Raw genomic sequence first — 19473 nt, forward strand, 5'->3', positions numbered from 1 at the left:
ATGCAAAAACCTTATTTAAGGGCAGGCAGTGGTCCCACGGACCACTGCATGCTCTTAAAAAATGAAAGGAAAACTTTTCATTTTTCTTTTTGTAAAGCATTCCATTTTCCTTTAAGGGAAACGGGTTGCTTTCCCAAAAAAAGGATTGCTCTATTTAAAAGCAATCACAGACATGGTGGTCTGCTGACCTCAGTAGGCCATCATTGCTGTGAATTTTGAAATTCTTAACGGGTCGCAAATTGCGACCTACCTCATTAATATTCATAAGGTAGGTCATTTGCGAACCACTGGGAATCACAGGAAGTGTTCAACACACATGTTGTTTTGCGATTTCCTAATTGCGAATCGCAAGGATTTGCAATTAGGGAATCACAAAACTGTTTCTTCATACATGTGGCCCTATGTCTCTACACAGATACAACAGAATGTACAAATCATACATAAAGAAGGCCAAAAATCCCAGTTCTCAATGAAAATCGACAATGCAAAATGAACTCCATAATAGTCTATTGGAATTTCACACTTGAGGGTGCTGTCACACCTCCACCCCACTTTCCCAAGACTTGTGCAATAAACTGGCAGCATACTATCTTAAAAAAAAAAAAAAGCAGACACATTGAATTCTTATCTAACAATCAAGAGAAGCAACTCCTTTTGTTCTAAACAGCCAACATCAATCACAGGAGATACACACACTCCATCTACAGGAGCCTTTCAAGAAGGTACAACCTCAGAATCTAAAGAGCTACGAAAAGCTAGCAGACTACCACCTTCCCCTCAGACCGGTGCCCTACACATATTTTCAAAAAGATCCTTTAATCAACATCAGCAACTATCCAAGTCAGAAACATTCTCAACAACTCTTTAACAATAGCAACTTTCCCAAGGATATTAAAGAAGGCGTAGGCATACATATGCCCACTACTTAAATTGACACCAACAGCTACAGACCAATATCGAATGTGCCTTTCCTTTGCAAATTATGGAAAGAGCAGCCTTAAGCCAGATCTCGGAATTCATACAAGAAAAAGAAAAACTGGCAAACAGGATTCAAACCAGAGAGTGGGACTGAATCTGCCTAACCACAATATGGCATGACCTAAAAAACCCAGTTGAGAAAAATGGTGTTGCTGCATTACTACGCCTGGGCCTTTCTGCATCTTCTGACACAGCACACTATGACACAATACTTCTTAGACTGAAAGAAGTTGGTATAGATAGCATCATCCTCAACTGGATTTCCTCTTGCCTAAACAATAAATCGGACCAGATTCACACACCACCTTCCCCTTCAAATACTTACTGTGTAAATAAGATGTTCTAAAGGAATCTATTACTTCACCTCTATTCTTTAACATATAAACAAAACCCCTTCTAAATTCCATCAACAATTCCTAACTCACCTGTTACAGTTATGCAGACAACACACAGGTAGTTCCCAAATTGGAAAACCTCAAGTACCTACGAATATCAAACTTAACACCTGCTTCACTGCCACAGGACAATGGATGTGGAATTACTGTATAAATTATTATAAGTAAAAGGTGCAGGCGGCCCATCCTACATCGGGTCATGAGGTGTTCTTTGCTGAGAGCAGGTGTACGGAGTGGGGTTGTACTTAGTTTGAGGCAAGAGATGGGTTGGACCACCATTAGAACCCACTGATGGGACATGATTTCCTCCAAGCGAGTGAGGGAACTGCATATCCTCCTCCTGACAGGTGACATGTGATCAGGGAGAAAGGCAGGGCAAGTCACTGGAGCCACTTCTGACCTTCACCCCTGTTGGAGCCTTTGTTGTAACCCTTCCAAGGATGCTGGTGGAAAAACTGTTGCTACCTCTGGTATGAGTGTGGCTGCTAGAGAGGTTGTTTTTGCCACCCCCCTGCCTGAAAGGAGCCCCAGTAAGGAGTGCTTTGGAGGGCTTCTCAGACTTCGCTGTCTCCGTATCTTTCTTTATTTTCTCCAGCATCTCATCAACCTGTTGCCGGAAAAGGGGCTTCCCATCAAACAGGAGGTTGAGGAGCTGCTGCTGGACCTCATATTTGAATCCAGAGATACGGAGCTAGGAATGGTGGCAGAAGATAATTCTGGTGTCTGCAGCACTTACCAAATAGCGAATGCTGGCATTGGAGATGACCCTGCCCTCGGGCACAAATTACTCCCAACATTTCAGAGGCCCTCTGGTAGTAGCTTAAGGATTTCCTGCATCTCCTCCCACGGGCCGTATCATATAAAGGTGAGAGTGCCGCGGAGATGGCTATTTGCCAATACATAGCTGCTTTGACTGCCAGCCTCTTGCCAGCTGCATCAACCTTTTTGCTCACCTTGTCCGAAGGAGAATCATTGCTGATGGCCTGGGCAGAGGCCCACCAGAGTGTCAGGAAAACCTGTACCTTGATGTATGCAGCATCACTAGGGGAGGGCTTGAACTTCTTTTTGTCCTTGGATTCACAACTCTCGCCTCAACAGGCTCATTAAAGTTGTCAGGAGCAGACTTTAACATTCCCTTCACAATAGGCAAGAATTGGACAGTGAAGTCTGATTTAGAAAGCGTCTCCACAAGGAAGTCGTTGTCCACTTGGGTGACATGCATGTCAATTTTATGAAAGGCTGAAGCCCATTGAATCACCTCATGATGTCATCTGGGAGTGAGATCCTTACTGGATTGTGGTCTAAATCAAGATCACCCAGGAAGTGGGGGTGGTTGCAGTGGTCTACAATATATTCATCCCAGGGATCATCAGTCTAACCTGTCCCTGAGGGCTGGCCATAAGGATGCAAAAAGGTGTATGGAAGTGGTGGGAAAAGGGGGGGTGGTTGCGGAGGTAGAGGTGGGCTTTGGGGCAGAAGAGGAGGAACGGTGGCTGTAAGGATAAGCCTCTTTTTGTATGGTAAGCCCCAAGTTGCTTCTGGTTTTTCGACTCTTGAGTGTGCACCAGGCCTGCTAACAAGACATCAGTGCTGATGTCCTTGCCCTTAAACTGATATGTTGAATTGGCTTCTACCCAATTGGCTGAGCTATCTTACCTGAAAGTCTCTAGTAAATGGTCCCCAGGGTATGTAGGTTAGAGGGCCCCCCAGGGATTGTAGCACTGGTTGGGTCACCCTGGGTGGGACATGAGTAAAACGAGACTCCCAGATTGCCACTTGGAGTCTAGAAGAGCAGTTTTAACTGCTGGTGAGACTTTGCCATGTAAAGCAATGGCAAAGCCAGACTTCCCCCTGATATATGTGTAGGTGACCCCTATGGCAGGCCTATCAAGTCCTAATCCAGGATGCAACATATTCCACGGGTAGTACATCTAACTTTACATGTTTAGACAGTGAAAGAAAAGCTTGGTCGCCCGACTGGTGAGTACAGAGTTACACGTTGGCCTCTCAGCTGTGCTAACTCTGGAATGGGGTGACAAAAGTGGGTCATCCAAGGTATCAAACAACTTGTTACATTAAGCCCAACTTGATTCTCATGCCGAAATTCATGTAACAAGTTGCAGTGTGCACTTTAGCAAAGTTGCCACTTTGCTGCCTTCAGTCCCCTGTGCCCATACTGGTTGCACATGGGGTCCTGTAGCCAAAACAGCTCTGCAGGCATTTTCTGAGCATAAGTAGGGCACCCTTGACTCCTAAATCTCAGATCTCGACTGCTGCACTGTGGAACCAGCAAAGAGAGGTTGCACTGGTGTGGATTGCACCTGCTGAACCTGGTGGCCAGCAAAGGAGAGTGACTGTGCTTGTTGTGTCCTGCTAGAAGAGAAGTTGTCTCCAGAGCCAAGTCAAAGCCAAGAGACTTCAAGGGTCAGTGAGCTGGCCTTTTCTTCACATCTTCACACCATAGGGAACAACAGCTAATATGCCCGCGTGGGCATGTTGGTAGCCTAAAGTCTTCAGCCCACCACCATCCACAGCTGTGCAGCACCACAAACCTAAATACAAAGTTGCACCCAAGTGTGCTAAGCCCGGTAGTGTTGATGGAGTGCAGCTGGGACCTCCAGAGGACGAGTTATCGACCCAGGAAGGATAGGCCAGTGACGGCAATACTGGTAGTCCAGTGGCGACTGGAATCCTGCCAACACCGAAATTACTTTGAGGGAAATCAACCCTGTTACCAGAACTGCCTCACACCCTTTTGTGAACCGAGGAGCAGTCGCAGAAATACCCCTGTTGAAGCATCCCACTCACAGCATCCTTTACGCATCTTCAGCATCCTTCGTCCCTGGCATCAGGACCCCTTCCATAGGAAAGCACAGCAAAAGATAAAAGAGCCAGAAACTGACTGAAGACTGCTTCACCTGCTGAGGTAACTGTTTCTGAGGACCTAGTTGGTCTCCCTGACTGCTACCCGCTGGAGTTGGGCACCTAAAGTAACTCTTAAGTGACCGCATTCAAACTAGCCAAAACATTTTTGGTGTCAAATTCATTACATTTGCCAATGCTTGTTTGTAGTTGAGTGAAATAACCCGATTTACTATACCTTATAAATTATATATCTTTAGAACCCGCCTGTGGATGTTTTTTGTTGTGGTGTCTAAAAATACATAAAAATAAATCTATTTATATAAATTGGTGTTGGATTTCTTTGGTGTGTTGTCGATTTCGCATTCACTTGTTGTGGTGCTGTTTAAATGCTTTACACTTGTCCGTTTGTGTAAGCCCTGTTGCTCAGAGCCACTGCTAACCACAGTGGAGCTGAAGGTTTGACAAATGACACCTAAGGGTCCTAAAGGGGTTAGTAAGTGTATTACATGGTGAGGTGTATACCATGCCATACCATACATCCTATTCCCTTACATTGGCCATCTCCTTGCTCTTCGTTGGTGCTGCTTCAGAAGAGGGAGGTTTGGAGTAAGGTTCTGGGGGAGCTGGTGGAGGCAGCTAAGTTGAGATCTTGCCCATGACAGTGGATGAACAGGAACTTCTGCCAGGCATCAAGCTCCTTCTGCATTTCTTTGAGGAACTGGGCCCGACTTCCTCAGACCTGAGCATCGAAGGGGCCTAGAGGTAAGTTTAGACTTCCGCATCGACGAAGGCTTCGATGTTAATTTAAGTTTCGGTGGTGATGGAGACTTATGGACAGGAGGTGCCTTCAGTGTTTGCTTTGAGTGGTAACAATGGCATCCTTGAATGGCTTAGGCTTGATGGGGATCAGCACTCTAGGGTGTAGGCCTTTTCCTAGTGCTGAATGGAGACTGAAGGTGCCAGGGGCCCTGCGCGATGTCTCTGTTTGAGTCTGTGTGGTCGGGGCTTGACGTCTGACTCTTGAAGGAGCAGTGCTCTACGTCAGAGTGGATCTTTTTTTGGAGCTCCGGCTTGGTGGTACGGGCACATTCACATGCTTGGCCTTGCTGTGAGGGACAGTGTCTGGTGTTGGCGTGACATCTTCAGTTTCCTCGCGGTTCGACTCGCTCAAAGACACGGTCTCCAAAGTGGGCATTAGCTGCACAGGCGAGAGATCAGATGGGCTGATGTCTTGTTCTTTTGCACTGAGGGAATCGTCTTCCCCAAAAATGTCCAACTGAGGAGCTCTGTTGGTACATCCTCTGGTGTGCACAGTGCTGTTCCCTTTGATACTTGAGAGTCCTCTTGGAGAGATCTCAAGGCATGGCACGATACAAAGGAGGCAATGTCATGGTTGGGAGACAGGCATACATTTCATACTTTATGGTAGTCCCCCCCAGGGTTATTTCGAATTTCAGCGAGAGCAATTTCGAAAAGTCATCCGTTCTATCACTCATTCAACATTCTCTAACGATGGAGGCCTGGAGATATCTCCCGGCCCGACACCTAAAGAGTTATTGACAGTGCTGCCGAAGGTGTTCACACAATGGGGAGACTAAACACCCGGATTTTACTTGAATCTGACGTGACTGGATCAAAAAAATAACTTAACAGGGCCAACAAAACATGTTCATGATACAACAAACTCAGACCCCACTCATTATATGTCTGAACCCGATGGCGGGAAAAAAACCCCCAATATAACATGAGCTAGTGCCCATGAGCAATGTACACCAAGAGGAGTCACATCACATCTTGTGACTTAATAAACATTGTCAAAGGAAAACAACTTGCAAATGTCCAATCCCAAAACTAGATGGCAGAAGTATGCTAGGCTACGAACATAACTATTCCTCTGGAACAGGAGGATCTCAAACAGTGATGAGAAACTATATTTGGTCTACTTTGGAGGCAAGTTAGGGAAGTTGAATGTACCTATAGGTACATTTAAATCTGTCGCAAACCCACCTGATAAACAACAGCGAGCTGAACAAAAGGACTACAGCCCAAGGTTACTTTCAAGGATGCTGTAACAAAAGGATGATAGATGGGCCCCAATTGTAAAGGTAATGATATACCTTGAAGAAGCAGGTCTTCAGGTTCTTCCTGAATTGCGGGAGTGTTCGAGCATTCTGAATATTTCTAGGTTTAGATTGGCACAAAAGCAATCAGGCTTAATTTAGAGGGAATGTGTAAAGTATTTATGCAGATCACAAACAGTAATTAAGTGAAAACACAAAACAAGAAAAATCCCACACTAACTTAGAAAAATAGAGCGAATTTGAACAAATTATTTGACAAAAAAAGGTAAAAAAATCTAACCCCATCACTAGAGAGATGTAATTTGAAAGGTTTTAGGTGAAAATAGTGCTCAAAAACACAAAGTGCCAACTGTGGTTATTTGGTCGTGCCGGACCATGACAAAGTCACAAGTTCAGGCCGACCACAATGGAGTGTGGGCCAAATACAGGGACCCGGTTAGGCCCATTAAGAATTGTACCTAATGTCCTTGATATGGGGCACAGTGCAGCGCAGTAGCAGATCTGAGGAGCGATACAGGGTCCTGCGTTGTAATGTGTTGCGCAGCGACGGTTCAGGTGAGCGATGTGGCCTCCGGGGTTGAGTTGTGTCGGCTCCGATGAGGAGCTGCCAGGCAAGGTCCGAGCCAAGTTGTGTCGCACTGCATCGGTTCTGATGAGAAGGCGCGAGGGCTGAGATGTGAGGTCTGTGTTGATTTATATCGCGCTGTGTCAGTTCCGATGAGGAGCTGCAAGGGCTACTTCAGGTCTGATGGGGACCACAGCTGGTCTGGCAGAGCACCTTTATCCCCACTTCTAAAGGTCTGGGCCTAGGGAGGCACCACTTCGAGGTTAGGGCTCATAGCAGGCAGAGTCCAGGTGCAACGTTCAAGGGTGTTGGAGCGTGTTGTTTTCCTGTCACTCAGAACAGGGGTCCAGCCATCTGCCCTTGGAGTCAGTTGGAAGGTCCTGGGTTCAATGTACAGGTGCAGTCCTTCTGCCTCAGGCAGCAGAGCAGTCCTTCTTGAAGGCAGAGCAACTAAGCACTCCTTCTTGCAGCACAGCAACAGAGCAGTCCTTCTTCTGAGTCTTCCACATGTCCAAAAGTGATCGGAAGAGTGGGTCTGAGGGTCTCATTTTTATACCTGAGCCTTCCTTTGAAGAAGGAAAAGTTTCTAGAGGTTGCCCTTTCAAAAGTGTTTGGAATTTCCTGACTCCCTATCCTGCGTCCCAAGTTTGTCTGCAGGCACAAAAGGCTAGTGTGAAGTTCTTTGTGTGAAGGCAGGGCACAGTCTATTGTTTTTCAAGTGGGGCTCAGCCCCGCCATCCTGACCAAGATGGCCCATCGGGTACACCTGATCCCCCTATTCGGTGGCTGTCTGGGAGGAATATGCAAAATCCAACTACACCCAGTCATGTGACCCAGGAACAGGCTGCCGGCACCAAATAGTTAGGACAGGAAAATGCCAACTTTTTAAAAGTGGAATTTTCAATATTGTGTCTTAAAATCTGAATTTTAAATTACAATTTTTCAGACACCAAACATGCCTTTCCTACCTGCTCTCCATCAAAAGATAAATGTAATAAGGTTATTCTATGTAAGAGGTACGAATCATGATAGTGAAAAATTAATTTCTGAGTTTTTCGCTACCAGGACAAGTAAAACTTAAAATTACAACGCACCTTTCTGTAAGGGTAACTCATATGCAATAAAAAACAGAGTTTAAGGCTTGGCAAGGGGGTTATTTGGACAAGTCGAATTGGCAGTTTAAAACTGCTAACAGGCTGCAAGGGCAAGTCTGAGACATGTTTTAAGGAACTACTGAAGTGGGTGGTACAATAGCTGCTACAGGCCCACTAGTAGCATTTAATTTAACTGCCCTGGACATATAGTATAGCCCTTTACTAGGGACTTATAAGTTAATTAAATATGCCAATCAGGTATAAGCCCATTTCCCCATGTTTTAGAGAGTGAGCACAAGCACTTTAGCACTGGTTAGCAGTGGTAAAGTGTGTAGAGTCATAAAAGCCAACAAAAAAGGGTTCAGCAAAAATAGGAGGGGTCAAGGAAAAAACTGGTGGAAGACCACTGTAAACCTGACATGTCTAAAAATGATGATGTCTTTTTATTTAGACCTGAAAGTGAAAATCCCAGAAAGTTATTACTAAGGACACTATCAAATAGTTTAATGTGAGCTCTTCCAACCTGAAACTGGCCTGCGGTGCTCTAAAAGATGAAATGTAATGTCCAGGTATGGTTCTTTATCCAGGTAAGCAGGCGAGAACTACTGCACTTCCACTGGATCAGATGCAATAATGGTTGTCAATCCAAGGCTATTATTGAGATTTAAGTAGTGGTAAATCTAATTACTGGAGAAAAGATTTGGGACAGTATATTCAAATTCCCTAGGCCAACACTGACTTGATATAGTTGCTCTCTACCTATTAATACTTTAGGTGAGGACATGAACCACCTCTGAGCCTAGTCTGCTTATTTAACATCATCAGGGACTTGATTTTGGTTACCAAGTGTGTTCAATAATTATGGTATGTGAACAATATCCTTGAAAATATTACTTTGAGCCATGAATTGGCCAATCCGAACTAATTAGTACAGTTTTACATAAGAGTTTGATATAAGTACAGTTTTATATATGGACTTGGAATCATGTCGCTGTGAGACAAATAGCATTTCCTTGCAGATTACTACACTATAAAAGAGAATTCTCAATTGTAGAAATTCCTAAGTGCTATGTACTCAATACAACTTTACTACCTTTACCAGAAGTTCTGATTAGGTAAGTTTTTACTTATCCCAAAAACTGCCAGTTGGAATTACGCCAGACTTCTCATTTATTTACTGTTCTTGATATAGTGCATGACTCGCTCCAGAAGGAGTATCTTGGCGCTTAGTTACAAGCAAGGGCAAGGTGATCTCAGAACATCCATGTTTTACCGTCTTCTTAAAGTTCTGGAAGTCGGAGCAGGTACGAATATGAAGAGGCAGTTTATTCCATTGAAAATGGGCCAAGTATGAGAAAGACTTGCCACCGAATCTGGCCGAGTGGATGTGGGGGGCCTACATAAGAGCTTTATTAGAAGACCTTAGCTGTCTAGGAGCTTGGTAGTATCAGGGTCTTGAGTAAAGAAGGACAGGTAGGGATTTATAAAATGCTTTGGGCATCAGACAGCACAGCTTGAAGACTATGCGTTTTCTGATAGGCAGCCAATGCAATTATTTCAATGTGGGGACAGAAAGAGTCCGTGCAGGAAAGTTGCATATTAACCATGTGGCTGTGTTCTGCACCACATGTAGTTTGGACAGCATGGTGTCATTTGCAGATACCAGTAATGCATTTCCATAGTCCAGGTAACTGACTACAGAAGCCTGGCGGTAGACAGAAGCCAGGAAAAACCTTTCTTTATGAGCCTCATTGTGGAAAAACACATGTCACATGTAGCGTTGGCTTGATCTCCCATGGACAATGTGGGATTGATCTTTATTCTCAGGTTTTTCACCACTTGCTTAGGGGAAGGGGCTGGACCATCACATAACAAGCCTGATTTTGTGAGGGCTAACATCTTTAACACCTGCTCCGTGGAGCAGAGATTGATGTTACCCAAGGTAGCAGTGGCATAAGGATGCGGTTGATTCCAATCAAGTTCCATTTCTGAGCGTACAGGGTTAGGTGGGAAGCTTTTATAAATGATGTTAATTTTCTCTTCAAAGAAATCTGCTAGACAGTCGCAGACTTGTTGGGAGGCAGGGATAATGGTTGTGCATGACTTGGCTTCAGAAAAATCTTTTGTAAAGTTGCCCGACTGTGCTATAGTTGAGGTTATATGCGCTCTCCGTGCCGCTTTGATGATATTATGGTAATTCTTTAGCATATCCCGATATGCTGTTTTGTCTGTAGAGGATTTTGTGGAACGCCATCTGCACTCCAAGTGGTTACATTTGGATTTTTGTTTACGTTGAGTGTCTGTGTACCAAGGTGCATGGTTTCTGGGAAAGGTAGATGTGGATTTCTTAAAAGGGGCTATATAATCAAAAGTATTTGTTAGCAATTCATTATAGAAAGCCAGAGCAGTATTTGCATCCATATGGGGTGACAGTATGGGAGCCTTAAATGCCTCTGAGAAGGTGGCAGGAGTGACCATCTTCCAGGAGCGTTGGGGTCTAAAATCCTCGTTCTTGGGTGTTCCTAGGACGTTCTTGCATAAGATAGAATCATGGAAGGCGAAAGCTCATCCCTGTCTAATTTAACCAGAGAATAGTGTTCGGGTATGGCTCGTGGAATACAGGGAAGTGCTGTGCTGCAAAAGTGCATGAATGTACTTGATCAGAAAAAGCTACAAACACTTCTCCTTATACACAGTTTTTATAGGACTCACATATGTTTTCTGTTGCAGGCTTTGATATTGTATTAAATCTAGACCAAGACCTGAACAGAGTATGTATTTGCAATGTTTTTACTAAAGGCACAGCAGATGAGGAGACAATTTCCAGGGGGAAATATTGTTGAGGCATCGACAAAACATGTATGATGTACTGTTTTAAATCATGTGAGCGCTGAAAATCTTTCATAGATAACTCGTAAGTATAGGCAAAGGGGTTACTCCACATACTCATCCAGGTAGCAAGAAGTCTGAGGGCCATGGACGTCACTTAGGGGTTGAAGCAGCGACCCATGACACTGCCTTTGAAACCCCTGGTCCCTGAGACGGCAAGAACACAGGGGCAGTTCCAAATTCCTATTTTCTGCCGATTTGTTTTTCATTATATCGATAGTGAATAATATTGTATTATTCACTACTAGTGTAATAAAAATGGAGCACATTTAGCTGGAACAGGAACTTTAGTGCAACTGTGGTAAGTAGAAATGGTTTTAAATCTATGTTGTGTGCATGCCTGTGGGAGAGAGTGTATGTATATGTGAGCAAGTGTGTCTGTATGTGTGTGCGTGAGTGAGTGAGTGTCAGTGACAAGTAGAGAGTGAAATTGTCATAGACTGATGCCCAGATATACTATTCTTTGATTTAGGCAACACTGCACCAAAGTTGCTGAACTACCTTGCATCAAAGGCAGAGAGAAAAGATGTGCCAGATCTACTAAGACATGGTGCATTTATTCTCTCCCTGTGTGCTGGAGTATTTTTGACAGCCATACACCAAAGCACACATCCTTGTGCCATAGCGCAAGGGTATATGGTTGCTCTAAGTATAGGGATCCCTTCCAGTACAAAAACTTTGCTTCTAAGCTTTTCCCACTTTGGATGAGTGCCGTATAAAGCAGCACACATGCAACATTGAAAAAGCAAGAAGAAATGAAAACATTATGCCTGTCTCAAGTAGGCGTAAGATTTTGGTGCTAATTCCTCTATACCAATGTTTGCAGATGGAGATTTGCATGAAAACCTGTAGGTGGTTGCTTGAGAATGCCCACGTACCACCCATGAAATGGCCCCAATGCACAAAGCAGCGCATACCACAACTTTGCGTTAATTATTATTATTTTTTTTACGGAGTTTTATATAGCGCGAACTTGACCCGGGATCGGGTATCAGAGCGCTTTACATAGCACCAGTTGTGTTACATGAGGACACACATTCATTTTTGTTAGGCACAGGGAGATTAAGTGATTTGCCCAGAATCACAGGATGTTCAGCGTCATTGCCGAGACTCGAACATGGTTCCCCAGATTCGAGGTCGACTGCCCTAGCCGTTAGGCCAACTCCTCTCCCCCACTTTGAGATATAATCCAACGCAAATCGTGAATTGCATTGGCATAGTAAATCTCACTCTAATACTGGGTTTGCATAAAAAAAGTGACTCAATCAAAGCACAGACCTTTCGTAAACCGAGGTCTGAGTGTCATTACGTGAGAATTAATGTGATTCAATGGATGCTAATGAGTGAGACTGAATAAGGAGTGTAAGAGTATGAGTGAGAATGAATGAGTGAGTGAGCGAATGAGTATGAGTAAGTGAATGTGAGCAAGACTGTGGGAGTGAGCAAGACTGTGATGTGATGCATGCAAGTCTGTCATGGGCCCTGGAATAGTGAAGGTAATTATTGTCTTATAGAGTTAACAAGGGAAAAATATTTGTACTGGCGTACTTGCAGCAATTCTTAGCATGACAGACACCTGTGACAAAATACTGGCACTTGCACACTGGGGTAATTCTTGGCATAAAGGGCACCAATGATAAAATCCTGGTACTGGAAGACTAGAGGTAATTTATGGCATATAGTACACCAGTAGCAAAATACTGGCACACTGGAGGAATTTCTTGGCATTTGGACACCAGTGATAGAATGCTGGTACTAGCATAATGGAGGTAATTCTTGGCATAGAGGATGAGAACCTGGCATGTGGGAGGATAGCAACCATGAAAAAATTCTGGCCTTGACATACTGGGGTAAATTTTGACATAAGGGTTACCTATGGTATATGGGTGGAATAAACTGCTAAATCTGGATTTTTGATAAAAGGGGGCACCCTAAGAATATGGAGACACCCATGACAAAATGCTGGCCCCGACACAATGGAGGTAATTTTTGATATGTGTGCACCCATGTAGCATTTTGAAAAAAAGGGGTAAACTCCCTGGGAACATTAGGATTCATTGGCTTGAGACACCATAAAAGGATATGAATTTTTAGTGATGCTTCTCAGTCTTTCTTGGTAAGAATCTGGGATTAGTACAAAATACTACCCTGTCCTTATGCACTTGAAGGAATGGTTCTTGATCACTGAGTGCTTGTAACTCACTAATATGTCTAAAGGCATTCATAGTTGTATAAGAAAAGCCACCTTCCATAAAATTAACAGAAATTCCGATGAATGAAGAGGTTCAAAAGGTGGTCCCATCAGCCTGGTGAGAACCACATTCAAGTTGAATGAGACCCATATGACCACTCCCTACCACTCGTCTCTAACGCTGGCTGCTACTGCTCTTCGCAGGTGAAGGGCTTAGTCAGCCAGACGCTTGGTGAAGACTCTCGGGGCTGTTGCAACCCTGAAAGGATATACTGTAAACTGGTAGTGCTAGTCATTTACCACGAACTGAAGATAAAGGTGATGGGCGGGGTATATGGAGAAGACGTCCTTGAGGTCTAACGCATTCATAAAGTCTCCTTGACAAAGCAATGAGATGACATCCTGCAAGGTTGTTGCTTAAAAGTATTCCAACAGGATGAACTGGTGTTGTAGCCTGCGATCCAGGATGGGACAAAGGGATCTGTCCTTTTAGGGCATGAGGGAGTACATTAAGTCCACACCCTTTTGATGTAGTAGTAGAGGTACTGGCTGTATGTCTCCCTATTCAAAGAGGGCTTGAACTTACTCCTGTAAAAGAAGGAGTTGATGCAGACTGAATATCCTTTGACGTACTGGTATGTTAGGTGGTGTGGTGTGAATTTCCAGGCTGTAGCCATGTTGGACTACTGCAGCACTCATTGATCTGAAGTAATTTCCACTCAATGCACAAGGAAATCCCTTCTCCTTCCCCAACAGCTGAAATGTGATCGGAAAGGACTGTCAGCGGGTCAGTACTTGGGAGCAGAGGGTCCCTTACTGGACTCCCCTCTACGCCTTCACCTACCATTGCAGCCTCTGAAGCTCCCCGCTAAATATTCCCTACTGGTCAGTGGGTCATGAAAGGCCTGCTGTGGCTGGTATGTCTGTGGCTGGGTGTCTCTTGTGTTTATTGCTGCCACTCCTGGGTGTTTGCTGCAAATATTGCCCTTTGAGCAGTTGGATCGTAGACCCCCATGGTCTTGGAAATGTCATTATACATTTTTTCTCTCTCAACATTTCATCCCCCTGGGGGCTGAAAAGATGTTGCCTCCTTGAAAGGAATGTTGAGGATGTGTTGTTGAGCCTCTTGCTTAAATCCCAACACGTGAAGCCAAACATATCTGTAGAAAAAGACACTAGTGTTAATACTGCAGGAGTCCACAGAGTCTAGGGTGCAGAGTGAGTGAGTGAGTGAGTGAGTGAGTGAGTGAGTGAGTGTGTGTGTGTGTGTGTGTGTGTGTGTGTGTGTGTGTGTATATTATATATATATATATATATATATATATATATATGGTGAAGCAGGAATAACCTGCTCCGGTGTGGCAGGCAGAGGTGGAACTGTGTTTGTTAGGGACTGGGTGCCAAAGTGCTTTAGAGTCTAGATCCTCCTTGAGCCAGGATCTTCTTCATTGACTTGAAAGAAGCATGGAAACCAGTCTTGACTGCAGAGGCGTAGCCAAAATCATGCTTGCCTCAGGATAAAGAGGTGCTTCTGCCAGGCGTCAAGCTCCTTCGCTGATCTCTCAAGGATGTGAGCCTCAGAGGTTTTGGAGTCGGGCGCTGAGGAGGGTTTTGACTTTGATTTTGGCTCTGACTATGGCTGGGCTGTTTGGGTCCAAAGTCGAAGGCTTTGTGCCCTTCAACAGAGAAGGTATCAAAGTAGGGTGTGGATGGTATCTTGGTTCTGGACCTTTATCTCAGCTTGACCAGATCCCCCAGGCAGGAGTGGGCACAAGGCCTTATTTTTAGATTTTTGGGCCTTGATACCTGATTCTGTAGGGAGCGGTGCTCTGGCTCAGTGTACAGCAGTTTCTGAGAATATGTCTGTACCCCATGGTTGGAGGCAGTATTTGCGGATCTTGGGGTTTTGCCATTGCTTCCTTGCCGTCCAGTGGATCCTGTTCAGATAGCAATCTATGCTGCAACTTCAAATGCGCCCAGCGTATTTCGCTCAGGTAAAGCAGCATCTTCTTGCACCAGAATGCAAGACCGAAGTTGCATGCTGACGCATGTTCATGACACAGACAGATGTTACAGACCTCATGGTGATCAGTTCAAGGGTATTTTATGTTACAGTGTGGACAGAAACGGAAGGGAGTCTGCTCCATCTGCTGACATTATTTGAGGCCAATTCCTCAGTAACCGAAAGTAGATTGGAACAGGTCTCGCATATACGGTCGCGGAGCAATGAAAATCTTACCTGTGCTCCACAGATCAATGCAGGAATAAAGGGTGTCAATATGTAACTTTTCTTGCTACGGAAAATCTTACTACTTCAAATTAATTTGAGTGGGGCTTACAAGAGCCTTGGAAATACCGCCGGGATCACTGAAACATCAGCTATATCAAACTACACAATTGTGGCAGACAAACTGGGTCATACTCCCTGAAAAAGAAATCATGTGAAACATGCCTGATATTATTCCACTAGCTCCAGGTAGAATCGATAATTAGATCAAGATACCATTTACAAAGTTTACTGGTGTTTATACCGTGGCTTCTTGGAGAAATTGGCACTCCGCTACAGTTTGGACAGAGCCCTTCAATCATGCACATCCAATCTGATACAACATTGGTACAAAAGGCAAAAACAAGGAGACCAATCCCTTGGAGTAGAGGGACCCAATCTGAAATAAATGAACCCTAAAGAATTCAACCCATTGCAACTTGGGAAACTACTGAAAACTGAAATATTCAGGCTGGCTTTTGAACATGGTCCATCCGCAAAGAGGGTAGTGATTAATGAATACTGGACAGCAAATCCTTTCTAACACTGAGTTAAACACCAACTGCTCTTGACCATACCCTCAAATCCTACTTTCTATTTAATACTTTGAAGGTAACACAAGGTGACATTATAGCACTATACACAAGATTTACATAAATGTAGGCCACCTTCCATCTACATTTGAGTGATGATATTTTGGTAACCAATGATGGTGGTGTGCATGATATAACTGTGGAAGACAAGGGTGAAAGGTCTGGCTGAAAGAGATCCTTGAATGAATAATCAGAAAAGAAAATTAAAGGAACCAATTTCTCTAAAACATGAAAATGGTTCAATGAACTTAAAGTCACTGTGGGTTGACTGAGGTAGTGCACATTGTCACAATATGTAATCCTCCATCTTTGGTTGCTGTTGAAATCCTATTACTTTCAATGCCAACAATGTAACCATTTGATTACCAAGATCCTGTAAATGTTTTCAAATAAATTGGAATGCATGCTGAGCCACATCCATTTTCATATGCCTTCAATTATCCTTGGTGTCAGTTTTTGTTTGGTCTTCATAAGCAAATACAACCCTCAACGGCACTTCCATAAACACATTATAACCATAATAAACTGTTTGGCCTTGTGCTATATGTAAATAAGTTACTTACCTGTACACTGTGGTTCTCCAGGATTGATATCTTTTATAACTTCACATGCTTAAATCTTCCCTGTCGTCATGATGGGAGTCCCACGGTAGAAATAGTAGTACTGAATACATTACCATAGACCTCCATAGAAAGAAAAATTCAATTGAGTACTCTTTCACCCTCATTTTATAACATCCAAAGTACAGCCAATCACAGCAGAGACCTCAGAGTAACCCTCTCCACAGAGCCACCACACCTCAGATTTCGAGCACAAGTGTGCAAATATTAAAATAAGGTACTCAGAGGTAAAATGGTAAGCCTAACAGGGGACGAGGGTGGGTCGCATTTGAATCTATAAAATATATCAATACTTGAGAACCACAGTGTACAGGTAAGTAACTCGTTTTTTCTCCAGTATTGAATCTGATTAAAGAGCAGTATATCGATAAAAAGTAGTAATAATGAAGGCGGTAAGGCGAACAATCCCACCATGACAGTACCAGAGAAAAGCATGTATTATCACAAGACTCTTAAAGCAAGGAATAATAACAATCAAATAGATACACACAAATAAATAAAGAAATAAAGAAAAACAGGGCGGCTACAAGCCACCTACAATAGGCAAAGAGAGGACAAAGTGCAACTGGTCCCACGGCTATATCTGCCTTTCTCCAACCATCGAGGTAGTAATGCTTTGTGAACGTGTGCGTCCTCGCCCATGTTGCTGCCCTGCATATGTCAGGGAGAGAAGCCCCCGCAAACAGGGCTGATGAAGTTGCCACCTTTCTCGTCGAATGTGCCTGCAACCTTGAAGGTAATGGATGTCCAGCCTTTTCATGATAGAAGATAATAGTTGAAGTTACCCAGTGAGCAACACTGGTCCTAGTTAGGGCGAGTCCCTTCCTGAGTGCAGAGTAGGAAGTCAGCAGTTGAGAGGACTTACGAAAGGATCTTGTTCATTGCAAATACAATTTCAAACAGCGCTTTATGTTCAGAGAATGGAGAGACTTTTCCGCCACCGAGGACTGATTTGGAAAAAATGTAGGCAAGATTATACACTCATTGAGGTGATAAGAGGATGGTACTTTGGGGATGAAGGAAGGATTCCTACGAAGAATAACACTGTCTGCCGGAAATTGAAGATATGGTTCCTTTATAGCAAATGCTGGAATTTTGCTGATACGTCCGGCTGATGTAATGGCTAAGAGAAAGGCCACTTTCCAAGAGAGAATGTTTAAGTCACGTTTGTGTATAGGCTAAAATGGGGATCACATTAGTTGCGACAGAACTGTATTTAATTGCCACAGCACTGGAGGAAATTTAACTGGTGGGTATGCCCTTGAAGATGCCTTTCAAAAACTCTTTAATAAGTCTATGAGACCACAATGAAGATTGATCTAGACGTTGTCTGTATTTAGAAATCACAGCAAGGTGGATCTTAATGGAAGAATGCGAGAGTCCCGCCTAGGCTAAGTGCAAGAGGTAGGGCAATACGTGCTCCAGATAGGACGAGAGTGGATGTAATGAATGAGCAATACACCATACACAGAACCTCTTCCATTTTGCAGAGTAACACTTGAGCGTGGAAGGAGCTCGAGAATTTTGTAAAACTGCTTTGCAATCATTAGGTATGTTCAAATTCCCAAATTCAGCTAAGTGAGGAGCCAAGCCGACAAGTGAAGAGAGAGAATTTGAGGATGGATCACTTGCCCCTTGTCCATGTATAAAAGATACTCTCTCGGAGGAAAGAGAATCGGAGTGTACTCTGATAGGTGAATTAGCTCTGTGAACCAAAATTTCCTTGCCCACCCGGGAGTGATGAGAATGAGACGGCAAGGCTCCCGTTTCATTTTCAGATGGGCTCGAGGAATGAGAGAAAATGAGGGGAAGGCGTAGGCAAATTCTCCTGTCCAGAGGAGCAGAAAAGCGTCTCCCCACGATCCCTGTTGAGGAGTTCTGCTTGCGTAAAAGGTGCACTTTTTCTTGAGTTACGTAGCAAACAGATCTAATGTTGGGGAGCCCCAAGATCTAAAGACCATCTGCAACATCTAGTCATTGAGCTCCCATTTGTGGCACTGTTTGGACACCCTGCTGAGAGAGTCGGCCCACTGATTCTGGACCCCTGGCACATGCTCCACTCATAGTGAGATTTGATTAAGAAGTAATTCCCACATCTGCTGAGCTTGAAGAGAGAGAGCTTGAGATCTGGTGATAGTGTTGTCCGTCCTGACCAGAATTGGAGATCCCCGTATCAAAGGCAAGAAAGCTTTCAGGCCCAAGAACACCGCTCTTAACTCTAGAAGAGTTATGTGACATTTTGACTCCTGTTTGGACCATTTTCCCTGCACTTGTAACTCCTGAAGGTGAGCTCCCCTGCTCTCCATGGAAGCATCCGAGGTCATCACAAACTGAGGAGTTGTGTGAATGAAAGAAAGACCCTGAGTAAGGTTTTCCACCAGGACATCGCAGCCCGTCTGCGCCAGAACACCTGACCCCGCGAGCACCACAGCGCCAGACGCTGCTATGACACCAACACCCTCCACGCACTCAAAACCGGCAGACCCTCAACTGCTTCCAGGCCACCGTGAAGATCACCCACGGAGCCTTCACCTGCCGAAGTTGCAACTACACCTGCCAGCACACACCGGCACGTCTCACTCACCACACCGAAGCAGACCAAAACCACCTAAGATGCATACTGCTCAACACCCGCTCCGTCCACAGGCACGCCGTCGAACTCTGGGACCTACTTGACTCATCCTCCCCTGACGTCGCCTTCCTGACGGAGACTTGGATGAACTCCTCATCGGCACCTGACATCGCCATAGCCATCCCGGACGGCTACAAGATCACCCGCAGGGACCGCACCAACAGGCCGGGAGGACAAATCGCCATCGTTCACAAATACCCTCAGAATCTCGACCAACACCGAAGACACCCTCAGCACCGCCGAACTCCTGCACTTCCAGATCCACATCGACCCCAACACTACCCTCAGAGGAACACTCCTGTAC

General features: G+C 44.4%; 1 protein-coding gene across 9 annotated transcripts in view; it reads right to left on the reverse strand.

Annotated features, from left to right (window-relative positions):
* Positions 1–19473, reverse strand: part of TDRD5 (tudor domain containing 5) — a 1318580-nt gene that overhangs the window by 40313 nt on the left and 1258794 nt on the right. The window lies entirely within an intron of this gene.

The sequence above is a fragment of the Triturus cristatus genome, chromosome 4_2, assembly GCF_964204655.1.
Source record: "Triturus cristatus chromosome 4_2, aTriCri1.1, whole genome shotgun sequence".
NCBI classification, from domain to species: Eukaryota; Metazoa; Chordata; class Amphibia; order Caudata; family Salamandridae; genus Triturus; species Triturus cristatus.